Genomic DNA, 14,702 nt, shown 5'->3' on the forward strand with positions numbered 1-14,702 from the left:
TGGCACCAAGTAACTGATAAACTAGAAGACTAAAGTTTGAACCAGGGACAATTCAGAAACCTCCAAGAACTAACGGGCCGATACAGTAAAATTGCAGGAGAGCGGGCGAGCGCCCCGCTCTCCCAGCGCGCGCACAGGCCAGTCTCCTGTGTGCGCGATTCAGTATTTTAATTTAATTAGGGCCGGCGGTAAAAAGAGGCGCTAGGGACACTAGCGCGTCCCTAGCGCCTCTTTTTTGACGGAAGCGGCAGCTGTCAGCGGGTTTGACAGCAGACGCTCAATTTTTCCGGCATTGGTTCTTGAGCCTGCTGACAGCCACGGGTTTGGAAACCGGACGCCGGCAAAATTGAGCGTCTGTCTACCAACCCGCCAGCCGCGGGCCCATTTAAAAAAAAATTTTTATATATTTTTTTTATATATTATTTACTTTTTTAAACTTTCGGGACCTCCGACTTAATATCGCCATGATATTAAGTCGGAGGGTGCACAGAAAAGCATAAGGGGTAAAGTTAGCGCGTCCAAAACGTGTGTCCAAATGCCGGCCAACAGTGCGCTCCATCGGAGCGCACTGAACTGTATCGGCCTGTAAGTTTTTGCCACTATATACTGTTTAATTTCTGTTCTGCCAAACTTCTCAAGGTATATATGCCCTGAGACTGCCCGACTGAGAAAAAGACTTATGTGGTGTCAAAAGATCATGTACACCCATCATCTCTAAATAATACTAAAATTGACACATTATTAAAATTACATGATATATCTTTTAAAGTTCCAATTAAATGTGATTTCAAACCTCAAAGCTGAGGATGACAATTTTCTTCGCAGGTATAACAAGGGAAAAGAAAATGGGTATTTAAAGATTATGGCAATATAAGAAATCACAGCTACTGAAAATTCTTGAAATGCTATCACTTACAGAAACGCACATTTTGTGTGCAAACAGTTCCCAATTGATATCGTGACAAATGCAGTTATTAATAGAACAAGAATACATCAAACAAAAGTTACAATTTAAAAAAAAACAAAAACAAAACAGAAACTTTCAATACCTCCCTCCAGCATACTCAACCTGCTAACATTAGCAGTGAAAATGCCAAAGGAAAAAGTAGCAAAATGACAAAGTAGTTTTTTGTTTTCTTTCCAGCACGTAGTTGGCATTTTAAAATGGCAGATAAAAGTTCTGTGATGAAAATTTTAATTGACAATTGCATTCTACGAACCAGTATACAATGCTGCATTCCACACCATCTATTCCACCCAGGAGAAGGATCTCAGAATCAATGTGAATAGACAAATCCTCAGCTCAGTACACAACAGCTTCAAATAAATAAAGATGAAATTTAAATTTACCTGTTAATTTCTTTTCCTTTACTCCTGTGAGACAAGTCCAAACAAGTGGGTTATCTTCTCTTGCCAGCAGATGGAGAGAGGGGGGGGGGAGGGGAACACCAAAAAAAAAAAAGCTAAAAGCTGAATTCAATCACCCTATAAAGCACTGGTGCCAACTTTAGCTCTTGAGTATCCTGTGTCAAAACTAAGACAATAAAAGGCAATTGTTTGATTTGGTTTCCAAACCATCACAACCAAAACCTGATACAGCCAATAAAATATTTCATATACAAATCCCTACACCAAGCCACAATTAGACCAACTGCCTTCAGAATGGGCAGCTACATATTTGCTGTTAGATTTCTGAACTTTTCAGACTAAGAGCTCTTAATCACCTTCTGTACTGATCTGGCAGGATGAAAGGAAAGGAAATTAACAGGTAAATTTAAATTTCATCTTATTGTCCATGCCAGATCAGTCCAGACAAATGGGATGTACCAAAGCTCCATCCAGACAAGGCAAGAGGAATCCACGATAGACCACAAGACTCCTGTGCCCAAGATATAACCTCTCCCAGCCTACATACCCACACTGGTGTATACAGCTGGGATGTAATGTAGGCAAGAGTACTGCCCAGCCATTATCTTCTGGAAAGACAGATTCTGACTCTGCCTACAAGAAGACCTGCACCTTCTGAGATCTGCATAATCTTGCTGGAGCGGGCCCCCATGCTCTTCTCCTCAATTACTTTTGAAATTGATGCCTTAGAAACCACTGTACTTTAACAGGACCCACTAACAGATCAAAGACCTATCTGAGAAGAAACTGGTCACCTATAAACAACTCAAAGATGACCTATAATGGACTTGAAGTAACCATCCCTATCCCAGCCTACATCTCCTGAATTTCTCACCCTCATAAGTGAGAAAAGCCTGACTCCTAGAGAAGTGAAACACTACCCTCCAAACAAAGAGGTAGTGGGCACAGAGATACATTTTCCTTTAAAATAAACAAAGGCCGCCAAGGAGACCAACTTCAACAACATGACTCAGAGATGCTAACTTACAAAGCTCAAGAGGAAGGAATGCCAAAGCCCTTCAAAACTAAGCTCACTTCCAAGTCGAGAAGACCTCCTGCAATGGAGGACTTGTGCTCTTGAATCCTCTAAAGAAAGTATCTAATCAGTGAGAAACCAAACAGCTTCCATGACTGGGTCTCTTGCAATAAGCCAGAACAAGTCAAGCAGTCATCCCAATCTCCTCTGGTAAAAGGATAAAACTGAAAGAATGGATCTCTCAAAGGGAAATATTTTCCTGTAAACTAACCGTGCAAAAGCTCCAAACTCTAGAGCTTTTGGTGGCATGAAAAAAGACCATGTGGTAGATTTAAAATTTTCCACAAGTAACTGCTGGTTTTTGGAATTGCCTGAAACAACAGATATTAAAATGGGACTAGTTTCAAGTAGTCTCATAGTTCAAAATCACTCAGATTACTGCAGCGCTCAATTTCTGATCATGTCCTTAGAACCCTTATTGAGGGGCAGGACAGATACTATCTCCCCCTTACTACCATTGTTAACTTATCACTAACAGAGGAGAGACCGCAAAGTATCTTGAAACGAGCCTTACTGAAGAAACCAAGTTTTGATCTGACAGACCTTGCAAATTATCACTCAGTTTCCTCTTTGTCATTTCTTTCCCTGATCATTCAATCAGCAATATTGAAACACTAGATAGTTTTATCCAATATTATCATGCTCTAGAACAATTTCAATTTGGTTTCAGAAAGTCTGTAAGTACTAAAGCTCTTTTCCTCTCAAGCTTGGATAATATTAGAAGAAAGTTAGACCACGTACAGAGTTATGTTCTTGTAGTGCATGTCATTTCTGCTGTGTTTGATACCGCTTAATCATTAAATCCTGCTTTACATCTGAGAGAGTATAGTGAGAAAGTATAATGAGAAAGTATAGTCAGATAGTATGGGATTTCAGGTATAGTCTTTGACTGGTTCAGATCTTCTCTCTGAAAGCCCACATCAGCTAAGAATTGGTGCAAGTAGCTCAGCGTGGCACTGTTGTTCCCCAGGGACCAGCTTTGTCAGCCTCCCTGTTTAATATTTATAGGACTCCAAATTGCAGATTGTTCGCCAGGCTTTGTGCTGGATATACTCTGCATACAGATGTTATACGGTTCTTTATCCCTGTGCTGTTGATCTGGTCTACCACCTTTGATATGGTTTCAATTTGTCTTTACTTTGAGGTAGTGGATGCTCCATAATAAGCTTGCCCTAAATATCAACAAAACCGAAATTATCACTTTGCAGAGGTCTAATATTGCTACTGTGTCATCTTCTTTCTGTTTTGACAATCTAGAGCTACCAGTTATAACTTGTGCAAGAAGTTCAGGGTTCATCATTGATGCTAATTTTATCATGCATGATCAAATTAAAGCCATTGTCAAGCAGAGTTGGTTACCTGTAACATGTGTTCTCCGAGGACAGCAGGATGTCAGACCTCACACATGGGAGACATTATCCAATGCAGCCCATCACAGAACTTTAATCTCAAAGATTAGAGAGCTTTCAGCATGCTCAACTGAGCATGTGCACCTGTAGTCACTTCCCTACCCTCTAGGCTGAGCCTCTCAGACCATAATATAGCTAATATAGAAAGAAACCAACTCGCAAGGGAGGCAGGAAGGAATTCATGAAAACTGACATCCTGCTGTCCTAAAAAACACCTGTTTCAGGAAAGCAACTCTGCTTTCTCAGAGGACAGGCAGAATGGCAGTCCTCACACATAGTGAATCCCACAGGCTGCCCAAACAGGACAAAGCAGAGAAACCCCATAATGCTGAAGGCACTGCCTTTCTCCCTTTCATTTGAGATAGCCAACCCAAAATGGTGTTTAAGAGGGAAAAAAGTTCTACATAAGAGACCCATAGGTCAGAGAGAGAAACAAAAATCCTGATATGCTGTAGAGATGCCTAAGGAGGAGAGTGAAGCAAACTCCAGCGAGAAGTGGACTGTTCCTCACAAAAATTAATACCGAGGCTCTGAACAGCAAACCCTGACAAGTAACAGTAGGCCTAAATTATCCTGGAGACAGGAATAGGCACAAAGAGCCAACCAAGAGAACAGCTCTTGGACAAAGACCACACAGTTTTCTTTGGTGTCACAAGACAACTGAAAACCAATCTGGGGCTAGATAGCTCTCCAGAAAGAAAAGTGTGTTTCGCTAGCATCTGAAGAACAGAATGTATTTGCGAATTGCACCTGATGATTGGCCAAAGGGTATAACGGGCATAGAAACCAAGAAAACGCTTGGAAGAATAGGCGGCAAAAAGCATCAAATTCTGTGGCAGATCTTACCTGCCAAACACTACAAGAAAAGATCTGAACCCTCTGGTCAGATGGCGAAGAATCAAATGTACCAATGAATGGAAAGGCTAGCCCTCTAACAGGATCGCCACTCCAAGACCCTGAGCATGGATGATGAGCTGTGACTGAAGCTCACCCAGACTTGGTACTGCCATTGACAGGTATATCCTTCCACCCAGCAGGATAGCTCAGATGAAAATGATAGTATCTTGGCCAAGCAAAGCACGAAAATTCAAAGGCAGAACTAGCCAGAATTTGGTCAAAAACAAGAAAAGAATGGCCACAGCTTTTCCCTTCTGACTGGACTGCAAGAAAAAAGCCAGTAGGTTGTAGAAATCAACGTTGGGCAACACCCCAACAATACTACCTCCAGATGATTCCAGCAGGGAGTCGCTACCGAGGCAGATCTCTCAGTAGACAGGAACAACAGAAACTGAGAGCGAACTTCCCAAGAAAGAAGTCTGGAATCTCCCCACCGAGAGATTAAAAATAGGGATGTTACAAAAGCCAACCCCTGTAGAAACAGGACTTCTTCACCACCCTAGGAACCCAGAGGGTACCAGATCAGGTTCATTCTGATGAGCAGAACAGACTGCTCACTAACCTGGCAAAGGTGTCAAAAACCAATTGCCATGTTAACTCGTACTTCTACCTGATAACCTCACGACTCATGAAGTGGATCATCATCTGCATGGACAAGGACCGCTTTGTGTGCCTATGAATGCTGCCACAGACAGAGGTCAGAACTATCAAATGACTGCAACAAAGGTGCAGGACCTACATCGCAAGATACTCCATCCCCTAACACAAGGCCATGGATAGGGAGAGTTGTTTGAAGACACACCTGCCATTCAGGATGCAGATGGGCTAGAACCTTCCTCACAAAGGTAGAGCCCATACAGAAGACAGACTGGCAACAGCGGTCAAAAAAGAAAAAATATGTGTTGCACCCAGCAGGTATCAGAAGGGGTATTCCCACGCAGGAGAAATCCATATTTCTTGCTGGGGAGTAGCCAAGAGAAGGAACCCTGAACACTATGGGGAGTCTGAATCCTCAATAACTGCCCCATGAAGTATCCTTGCTATACAGTAGTACAATGGAGGAATGAGCACTCCTGCCTGACAGGCTCTTGGATCCAGCGGAAAACAGAGAGGGGCCACTAGTCAGAAACAAAACACACCCCCGGCAGGAGAATGGGGAGTAAGAACAACCCCTTCTCGGGGTGGAACACAAAGCACCTGAGAGGGAATCCATAAGGGTTGCCTCTGGAAAGCCAACAGCGATATCTCCCCTCCTTGAAGGGACAGGAAAGTGCAACATGTATCAGGTCAGCCCAATCCTGAAAACCTCCCTACTCTGCGAAGAGTGGCATACAGTCGCACTGGCCACTACAGTGCATAACATATGTCAAGAGAAAACACACACTAGAGGGCAACTAAAAAGGTAAAGCCCCTGTGTCTAACCTCTGCTCTGCAAATGCAGTACCTTTCACTTGTGCAGCAGCATTCTGTCCTGCTGACGGAAGTGCATATGTGCTCAACATCGCACCACCTGTGGGCACAGCCACAAGCCATAGCCTAGACCAGTCGCAACCTGCTAGAGCCAGTGGCCGCACACTGCAAAAAACAAAATCAAAGTGTGTGATGGCACCCTTCTCATTGGTGCAACAAATGACCTATATTGCCAGACACAGGATGCCTACCTGACAGAAATTAAATCGATGGGGGCCCATGGTAGCAACGCCATCCATCACACAGACAGTGATAATATCTTCCAGCAGCACTCATGCACTTGGAGAAGTTGACAACTCCTGCCGGTGTCAACCGCACTTGTCGCACTCCATTGTCTCAATGACGCCTTATGGAGTCAGCATGCACAGTGCTATAACAATGTCCACAGTGCCCATGGCAACCCAACTGCATCGGTCTAAGCACTGAGCAGCGCTTAACAGCATAGCCCTCAGGAAGCCTCCAGCGCCTGATGACACCCTTAGTGGCAGATAGCAGCCCTGATGATAGTACCATCAGTGGTGCCCCCTGCCCACCATGGTGTCAGGGAAGCCCATAATGCCCGAAGGCACCTATGGCGCTCCACGGCAGCGTCCTGCGGCATCCAACCACATCTGCCGGTGCCTACAGCAGTAATGGCACCCATGGCGCCAACAGTACACTCAATGGTCAATAGTGGCCAACCATGTCTATGGCTCTGAATGACATTGCACCCAGGGCATCGACAGCGCTTGACAATGCCAAAGGCGCTGAACAACACCTATTATTAAAGATTCAAGCTTATGTATCCATTTTTATGTTTAGATTTTATTACTATAATTGTAATTTATTGTATTGTACCCCGCATAGCTCACCTGGTGTGCTATACGTGGGCTAAAAATGTTTTTAAACAAACAACTAAATAAATAAATAAATGCGGTGCCACTGAAGGCATCCATGGCCCAGCACCACCCAAAGGCAGCCAACGGCATCCTAAGGCAATGATGGTTCAGCAGCATTGATGGCACTCAATGGTGCTTGAAATAGTCTATAACATTTGGCAGCATTAACAGTACCCAAAGCAGCAATGTCGCTTACTTGACAGCACACCTGGCAGTCGACGGCCTCAACATTGCCTCCCACTATGCTCGACAGAACCCATAGTGCTCAAAGGCACCCACAGCACCCCAGGGCGCTCAACAGCATCAGTGTCAAGGGCGCTCGAAGGCATCTATGACATCAATGGCACTGCATGGCACTCACAGAGCTCAGTGGGACTCATGTGGACTGCTTCGATGGCACTCGCCAGGACCTACATTGCTCAACAGAATTGAAGGTGCTGCCCGCATATGACAGCACTTGAGGTACAACCACACCATTGTGTACCCAGGATGCTTGTTCCCTATGCTCAATGGTACCCTGGCACTCAATGGCATTGAGGATTTCCATGACATGATGGCATCCATGTTGAACCACGTCACCAAATGCATCTGTAGTACTCAAGGGCATCCATAGTGCTTGGGTGACCATTTTCCACTTTTATTTTATTTATTTATTTTAGTTAGGGTGATAGCTGCCCCATGTTTTGGGTGCCACCATCATGCGTAAAGGGTAGATGCCGCAGTGTTTTTCCTCGCAGTGTTTTCCAGCAAGACAAAATGAGGCAATACAGCTGCAATGTTTTGTTTTTTTTTGGGGGGGGGGGAGGGGCCCACTATCACAGCTACACCCCTCGCAATAGTGGGAACAAGCCCCCTCCTGCAGCTTGATGAATCCTGGCCTTAGATTGTAAGCCCTTTTGGGATAGAGAAAAGCGCAGTTGCTTACCTGTAACAGGTGTTCTCCTAAGACAGCAGGATGTTAATCCTCACATGTGGGTGACATCATCAGATGGAGCCTGGCACTGAAAAATTTTGTCAAAACTTCTAGAAACTTTGACTGGCAGACTGAGCATGCCCAGCCTGCTGCTATCCGCACATCCACATGAGGTCCCCCCCTTCAGTCTCGTAACATAGCAAAATACGAGCGAAAAATAAAACAACAAAACGAAGGAGAACCCAACATCATGGGGAGGTGGGCGGGATTCCTGAGGACCAACATCCTGCTAATCTAGGAGAACACCTTTTACAGGTAAGCAACTGCGTTTTCTCCTAGGACAAGCAGGATGGTGGTTCTCACATGTGGGTGATTACAGAGTTCCAGATTATCCCGTATGATCAGAGGGACCCACAGCAGCTGAACAAGGTGCCAACGGGCACAAGACAACTGCGGCGCTGTGGGAAAAACAGGGACAGTCTGGCCCCATAAAGAGCACGATGAGAACAGTCGGGTTCAAGACTGGAATAAATTGTGGAGGACAGACTGTCCAAAAGTGCTGTCCTGGCGACTATCCCTGTCGAGGTAATAGTGAGCCTCGAATGTGTGGAGTGAACTCCAGGTCGCGGCTCTGCAGATTTCAGCGCAGATACCACATGCAGCTGGGACACTGACACCGCCATAGCCTGCACAGAGTGAGCCTTCACCCTGCCGGCCAGCTGAAGGCCTTCCTGCTCATAGCAGAAGGCAATGCAATCCACTAGCCAGTTGGATAGGGTCTGCTTCCCCACTGCTGCTCCCAGCCTATTGGTGTCAAAGGACACAAAGAGCTGGGTGGACTGTCTGTGCCTCACTGTACGATCCAAGCAGAAAGCGAGCGCTCGCTTGCAGTCCAGGGTGTGAAGAGCATCTTCCCTCGCGTTAGAATGAGGCCGTGGGAAGGATAATTGACTGGTTGATGTGGAAAGCAGTCACTACCTTCAGAAGAAATTTGGATGCATGTGCAGCACTACACGATCATGGAAGAATTTCGTGGAGGACGCGAACGTAACCAGAGCCTGGATCTCACTGACCCTGTGAGCAGAAGTGATCGTCACCAGGAACATAACTTTCCAGGTGAGGAACTTCAGGTCACAGGATTTGAGAGGCTCGAACAGATGTCATATGAGCCTCGCCAGGACAATGTTGAGATCCCATGGGGTTGCCGGTGGGCAACACGGGGCTTCAGTTGAACTAGGCCCCGCATGAAACGCCCGACCAGTGGCTGGACTGAGACGAGAACCCCCGCAATGCCCTGATGGTAGGCACGGAGGTGTACTCGGACCAAGCTGGTCTGGAGGCCAGACTTGGAACAGGTACCACAGGTAATCCAGCAGGCAGGGGATCGGGCAGGAGAAAGGGTCCAGTCCATGACTGCCGCACCAGGTGGAGAATCGCTTCCACTTCAAGCTGTAAGATCTCTGAGTGGAAAGTTTCCGGGATTCAATCAAGGCCCTGAACACACCATCCAAGAGCTTTAAGGGCTGGAGGATCATGCGCTCAACATCCACGCCGTGAGGGCCTGGGCTTTGGCCCAGGCCCAAAGGTTCAGGTGACACAGGGTGCCCTGGTTCTGCGATAGTAAGTCGGGAGCTGTCCCCAGCAGAACCAGTGCGCTCATGGACAGGTCCTGGAGCAGAGGGAACCACACCTGCCTTGGCCAGGAGGGTGCCACCAGGATCATGGTCCCCCGTCCCCCCCCCGTCCTCTTGCAGCTTCATCAGAGGCCTCGAGAAAAGCGGAATAGGGGGTATGCTTACATAAGACCTTGACCCAAGTGAAGGGAGAATGTGTCGCAGGCCGGACGGTCCTTCCCTGGAATCAGGGAGCAGAACATGCTCACCTTGTGACTGTGGGAAGGGGCGAACAGGTCCATGTCCGGCATGCCCGCCAGCATGTTCAGGTGGCCCAGCAGGTATATGGCCCATAGCTACACCCACCTGGAGAGGGCCCAATCCCAGCCCTGTATCGCTTCCTGGAAGGGGGGGGGGGGGGGGGAAGGAGCCCGTGCTGCCCTGCTTGTTAATGTACCACATCGCCACCTGGTTGTCCATTCTGATGAGGATGCCCGTGGAGGACAGCCTGTCCTGGAAGGACCACAAGGCGTCCCGGATCACCTGCAGCCCCAGAAAATTTATCTGGCAGCGGGACTCGGTTGCAGTCCAAAGGCCCTGGGTATGCAGACCATCCGTGTGGGTCCCCCACCCCTGAGGCAAAGCATTGGTGGTGAGGGTCACCTAGGGTGGCGCGGGCTGGAATGGGAGCCCAAGTTCCAGATTGGACCGGGCCTCCCACCAGGTTAGGGAGAGACGGAGAGGGTCCGTGACCGTCACAAGTGCTTCCAAATTCTGGGATGCCTGCCACCACTGGGACCGCAAGGCCCACTGCGGATCCCTCATGCAGAGGCGGGCCAAAGGGGGTCACGTGGACCGAGGCCACTATATGGCACAGCAGGCCAAGCAGCAGACAGGCCGGTACCTTCTTTCTGTTGCGAACAAGGGTTGCCAGCAAGGAGAGGGCGACCGCACAATCCCTGGGCAGGAAAGCTTTCGCGTGTGCCGTATCCAACCTGGCACCGATGAAGTCCAGCCGTGGAGACGGATTGAGATGTGACTTAGGTAAGTTGAAAATGAATCCCAAGGTCTGTAAGGTTTGAACCATCAAGGCCAGAGCATTCACAGCCCTGGAATATGATTCACTCTGGATGAGCCAATCGTCCAGGTACGGGAAGACGTGGACCGAACAACATCTGAGGTAGGCAGCCACCAGCGCCAAGCATTTTGTGAAAGATGTGTGGGGCTGAAGCCAGCCCAAAGGGCAGCACTTTGTATTGAAAATGTGCTGACCCCACCAGAAAGCAGAGGTACTTCCTGTGGTTGGGGACAATTGCAATATGGGTGTAAGCCTCCTTTAAGTCGAGGGAGTAGAGCCAGTCTCCTCTTTGGAGGAGCGGGATCAGCATGCCCAGAGAGAGCAACTTGAATTTTTCTCTTATGAGAAAGCAATTTAACGCCCTGAGGTCAAGAATGGGGCGCAAGCTGCCATTCCTCTTCAGAATGAGGAAATACCTAGAGTAGAAACCAAGGCCCCCACTGCTCATGGGGAACTGGTTCTACTGCGTCTGTGCTAGAAGGGCGAAAAGCTCCAACTGAAGGACGACCTGATGGGTGGCCGTACCCCAAGATGAACATGGGGGAGCGGTCTCTGGGTGCCTGCTGAAATTCAGGCAGTAGCCCTGGCAGACAATGGAGAGGACCCAACGATCCAAAGTGATCATCTCCCAGTGGCGGGCGAAGCAAAGAAGCCTGCCACCAACTGGGGGATCGGCCGCCATGGGAACCAGCGTTTGGCTCATGCCCCCTCGCCACCAGTCAAAAGCTGGCAGACGGGGCCTGCTGGGGGCTGGTTGGGCCCTCGGAACTCGCTGCTGCCGGCCAAGGCCTCTAGGGCTGGACCGAGGCAGGTGAGTATGAGCAGCCAGAGGGAAGTATTTCCTTGACCTGTAGAAGGGCTTGCGATAATTCGGCCTGGAGGACTTCCTGGCGGCGGAATGGCCTTCTGAGGGGCTGGCAGAGAATTGCTGAAGAGTATTCATGCTGATATTTCAGCTGTGCGATGACCTCTTTCACCTTATCCCCAAACAGGTTCTCTCCTGTACAGGGGAAGTCCGCGAGCCTATCCTGAACCTCCGGTCGGAGGCCCGGAGCCAAGCTAGTCATCTGGTGCAGACTCCACCGGCGGCTAGGCGAGCAGCGGTTTCGAAGACATCACAGGTAGACCTGACCTAGTGTCTACCCGCCTCGAGTCCCAGCGAGGCAATGGCTGCAAGGGGCTCCTGCTGTTGCTGGAGAAAGCCCTCCGCAAACTCCTGAACTTGCTTTCATAGGTTGCGGACATATTGGGTCATATACAGCTGGTAGGCCGCAATACGGGCCACCAGCATAGCCCCTTGGAACATTTTCCTCCCTATGCCATCGAGCTCCCTGTGTTCGTGCCCTGGAGGGGCAGAAGCGTGTGTCCAGGAACGTCTGGCTTTCTTAAGCATGGACTCCACTTCTACAGTCTGTTAAGATAAGTCTCATCAGCTTTCCTGTTCACCGGGGTAACAGACACCAGGTGTTCCCACAAACGGAGGAGGAGCTCTTTAAAGATGTCGTGGACTGGCACCGCCACAATCTCTTTTGGAGCGTCGATGAACTAGAGGACCACCAGCATCTTATGATGGGTATTCTCCTCCAACAGAAGCTGGAAAGGAATGGCCTCTGCTATGGCCCTCACAAAGCTGGCAAAAGACAGGTCCTTGGGGTGGAAAGTGAGCCGCTCCTCTGGAGGAGAAGGCTCCAAAAGGGGGTCGTCTGAGGATGCGTCAGAGGAGTCATCGCCCCACGGGTCCCTCCTCCTCACTAGGGTCTGGACGCCGAGGGCAGGGACCAGGAAGGACAGAAGGCCTGGGCCCCATGAGCACCGAAGGCCTTGGGCACCAGGGGCATCAATGGACCCCCCAGGCATCAAGGGGGGCATAGACTGCGATACGCTGGGAGGAACCAGCAGCGGCCCCAGAAACCGGGGGCATGGTCGCCTGGTCCCCAAGGCCTTATCCTCTTCGGAGGACCCGGGAATCGGGATCACTCCAGTGGAGGGCGTTGGTGACAAAGGAGGCACAGAGGCCTCTTGGACACCGGTTGAGTCAGTAGGACGCCAAGAAGGACATACAGATGCTCCAGAAGAGATGCGAACAACGAAGGCAGGGGCTCAGGCACCAGTATGGGGGCCAGTGGCACTCGCAGCTCGACGCGCTGAACCACTTTGAGCACCGCAATTGCACCCTGCGGTCCAACTCCTCTTAAAAGTCCTGACTAGTAAGGACTAATGGAGGGGAACAAGGCGTCGCCGGCACATCCTCGGAGGGATCATGAAGAGGCATGGCGCCCAGCACTGTTGCCAGTGGGGAATGCCTCGGGCTACCGGGGGCACCGGAGGATGGGGCCTCCGGTGGCGGTTCGCAGTCGCCGATGCCACTCCGGAAACAACCATGCCGGGACTGTGACTGGTGTCTATGCTTCCTAGGTTTCCAGTGCTCGGCCCGGTCTTTCCCCAGCGCCGAGGACGAAGACAACTCTGAGGTTAGGGGGAGGGGAGAGGCCACCGAGGATCGAACTCCCTCTCCTCGATCCTTAGGAGTACTGGAGAGAGGGACCGCCAGGGGAAGCGAAGGAGACGGTTCCCTGCGGTCCTTTGGCATGGAGGACACAGACGCCGAAGTGGAGGGTTTTGGAGAGCCAAAAAGCTTCTCCATTTTATCTAGGCGCATATGACGCCCTTTGGGGGTCATTTGATCACACAAACGGCACCCTCGAACATCGTGTAAGGCCCCCAGGCAGAGGATACACACCGCATGCGGATTTTGTAATGGACATGGTGCCCCCAGTGTCTGCGGAACATTGAAAACCTGACGATGCCATCGAAAAAAAGAGGCCGACGTGTAGTCGATAACCGATGGGAACCCAAAGCAGGAGTCGGGAATCGATCACCAAAAACTGACATCAAAAGCCACAGGTACCTACCAGAGGAATGGAATGCGAAGGGGGACCCGATGTAGAAAAAAAACCCAGAAAAATTTAGGAAAAACTGCTTTCAAGGGTTTGGAGCTCCATAATCACGAAGCTACTGCACAACAGAAGAGACTGAAGGAGGACCTCGCGTGGATGCGCGGATAGCAGCAGGCTGGGCATGCTCAGTCTGCTAGTCAAAGATTCTAGAAACTTTGATAAAAGTTTTCCGTGCTGGGCTCCATCTGATGATGTCACCCACATGTGAGGACTACCATCCTGCTTGTCCTAGGAGAAATACATTCAGTACCTGAATGTAATCCACTATGAAGTGTCACAAAAGGAAGAATATAAAATTAAAAAATTAAAAAAATACTATGGTTTTGCTATAATCTTCCCTTCTCTATCTCGCCCAAACCCAGAGAGCATGCCTAAATATAATGCTAGATCCTTCACTGGCTGTGGACTGGCAGAAAGTCTCTTCAGAGACTCACCATCAGTACAGCTTGTGTGCCAGCAGGGGTTGACATAAAAGTAGAAGCTGTATTCCATTCCATCACAGAACTGAAACCCATCATCTTCATATCACACTATGCACATAGACTCTAGTTTGCTTCAAGCCCTGTCAGACAAGAAGCAAACTAGAGTCTCCTGCACCTTATCACACAGTGCTACTAAAAAAACAAAAAACAAAAAAAAACCATAGGGCTACACCATCTCTTGCTTCTTTTCAACTGTTTTGGTTGTCTCGCCTATGGGGCCAAGCACTCACTTGGCATGTAAGTGAATTGCCCTCTCAATTCCTACAGCCTGTACACCCAGAAGAATAACTGAGGGAAAGGAAATTTAGTTGTGCTGCTGCTGCTTTACACGTTTTGCAGAAAAATAAAGTGCTTTGGTTTTCAATTGTATCAAACCAGTAGTTCACACAGATACACTGAAAGTTGTTTTGAAAAGTTAATCCCCACCTAAAAAAGGGCAGTCCTGAAAACAAAAGTCGAAGCATTTCTCTATAAGCGACCTTTTCATCTATGTTGAAATGCTGCTTTAAAATATGAGTACCTTCTATATGGTTTTAGCAAATCAACTTTTTGCCATGTTCAC

At 48.7% G+C, this 14,702-nt stretch overlaps 1 protein-coding gene across 2 annotated transcripts in view; it reads right to left on the reverse strand.

Annotated features, from left to right (window-relative positions):
- Positions 1–14,702, reverse strand: part of FER (FER tyrosine kinase) — a 612,331-nt gene that overhangs the window by 472,020 nt on the left and 125,609 nt on the right. The gene's annotated exons all lie outside the window — the stretch shown is intronic.

The sequence above is a fragment of the Rhinatrema bivittatum genome, chromosome 1 (assembly GCF_901001135.1).
Source record: "Rhinatrema bivittatum chromosome 1, aRhiBiv1.1, whole genome shotgun sequence".
Taxonomy (NCBI): domain Eukaryota; kingdom Metazoa; phylum Chordata; class Amphibia; order Gymnophiona; family Rhinatrematidae; genus Rhinatrema; species Rhinatrema bivittatum.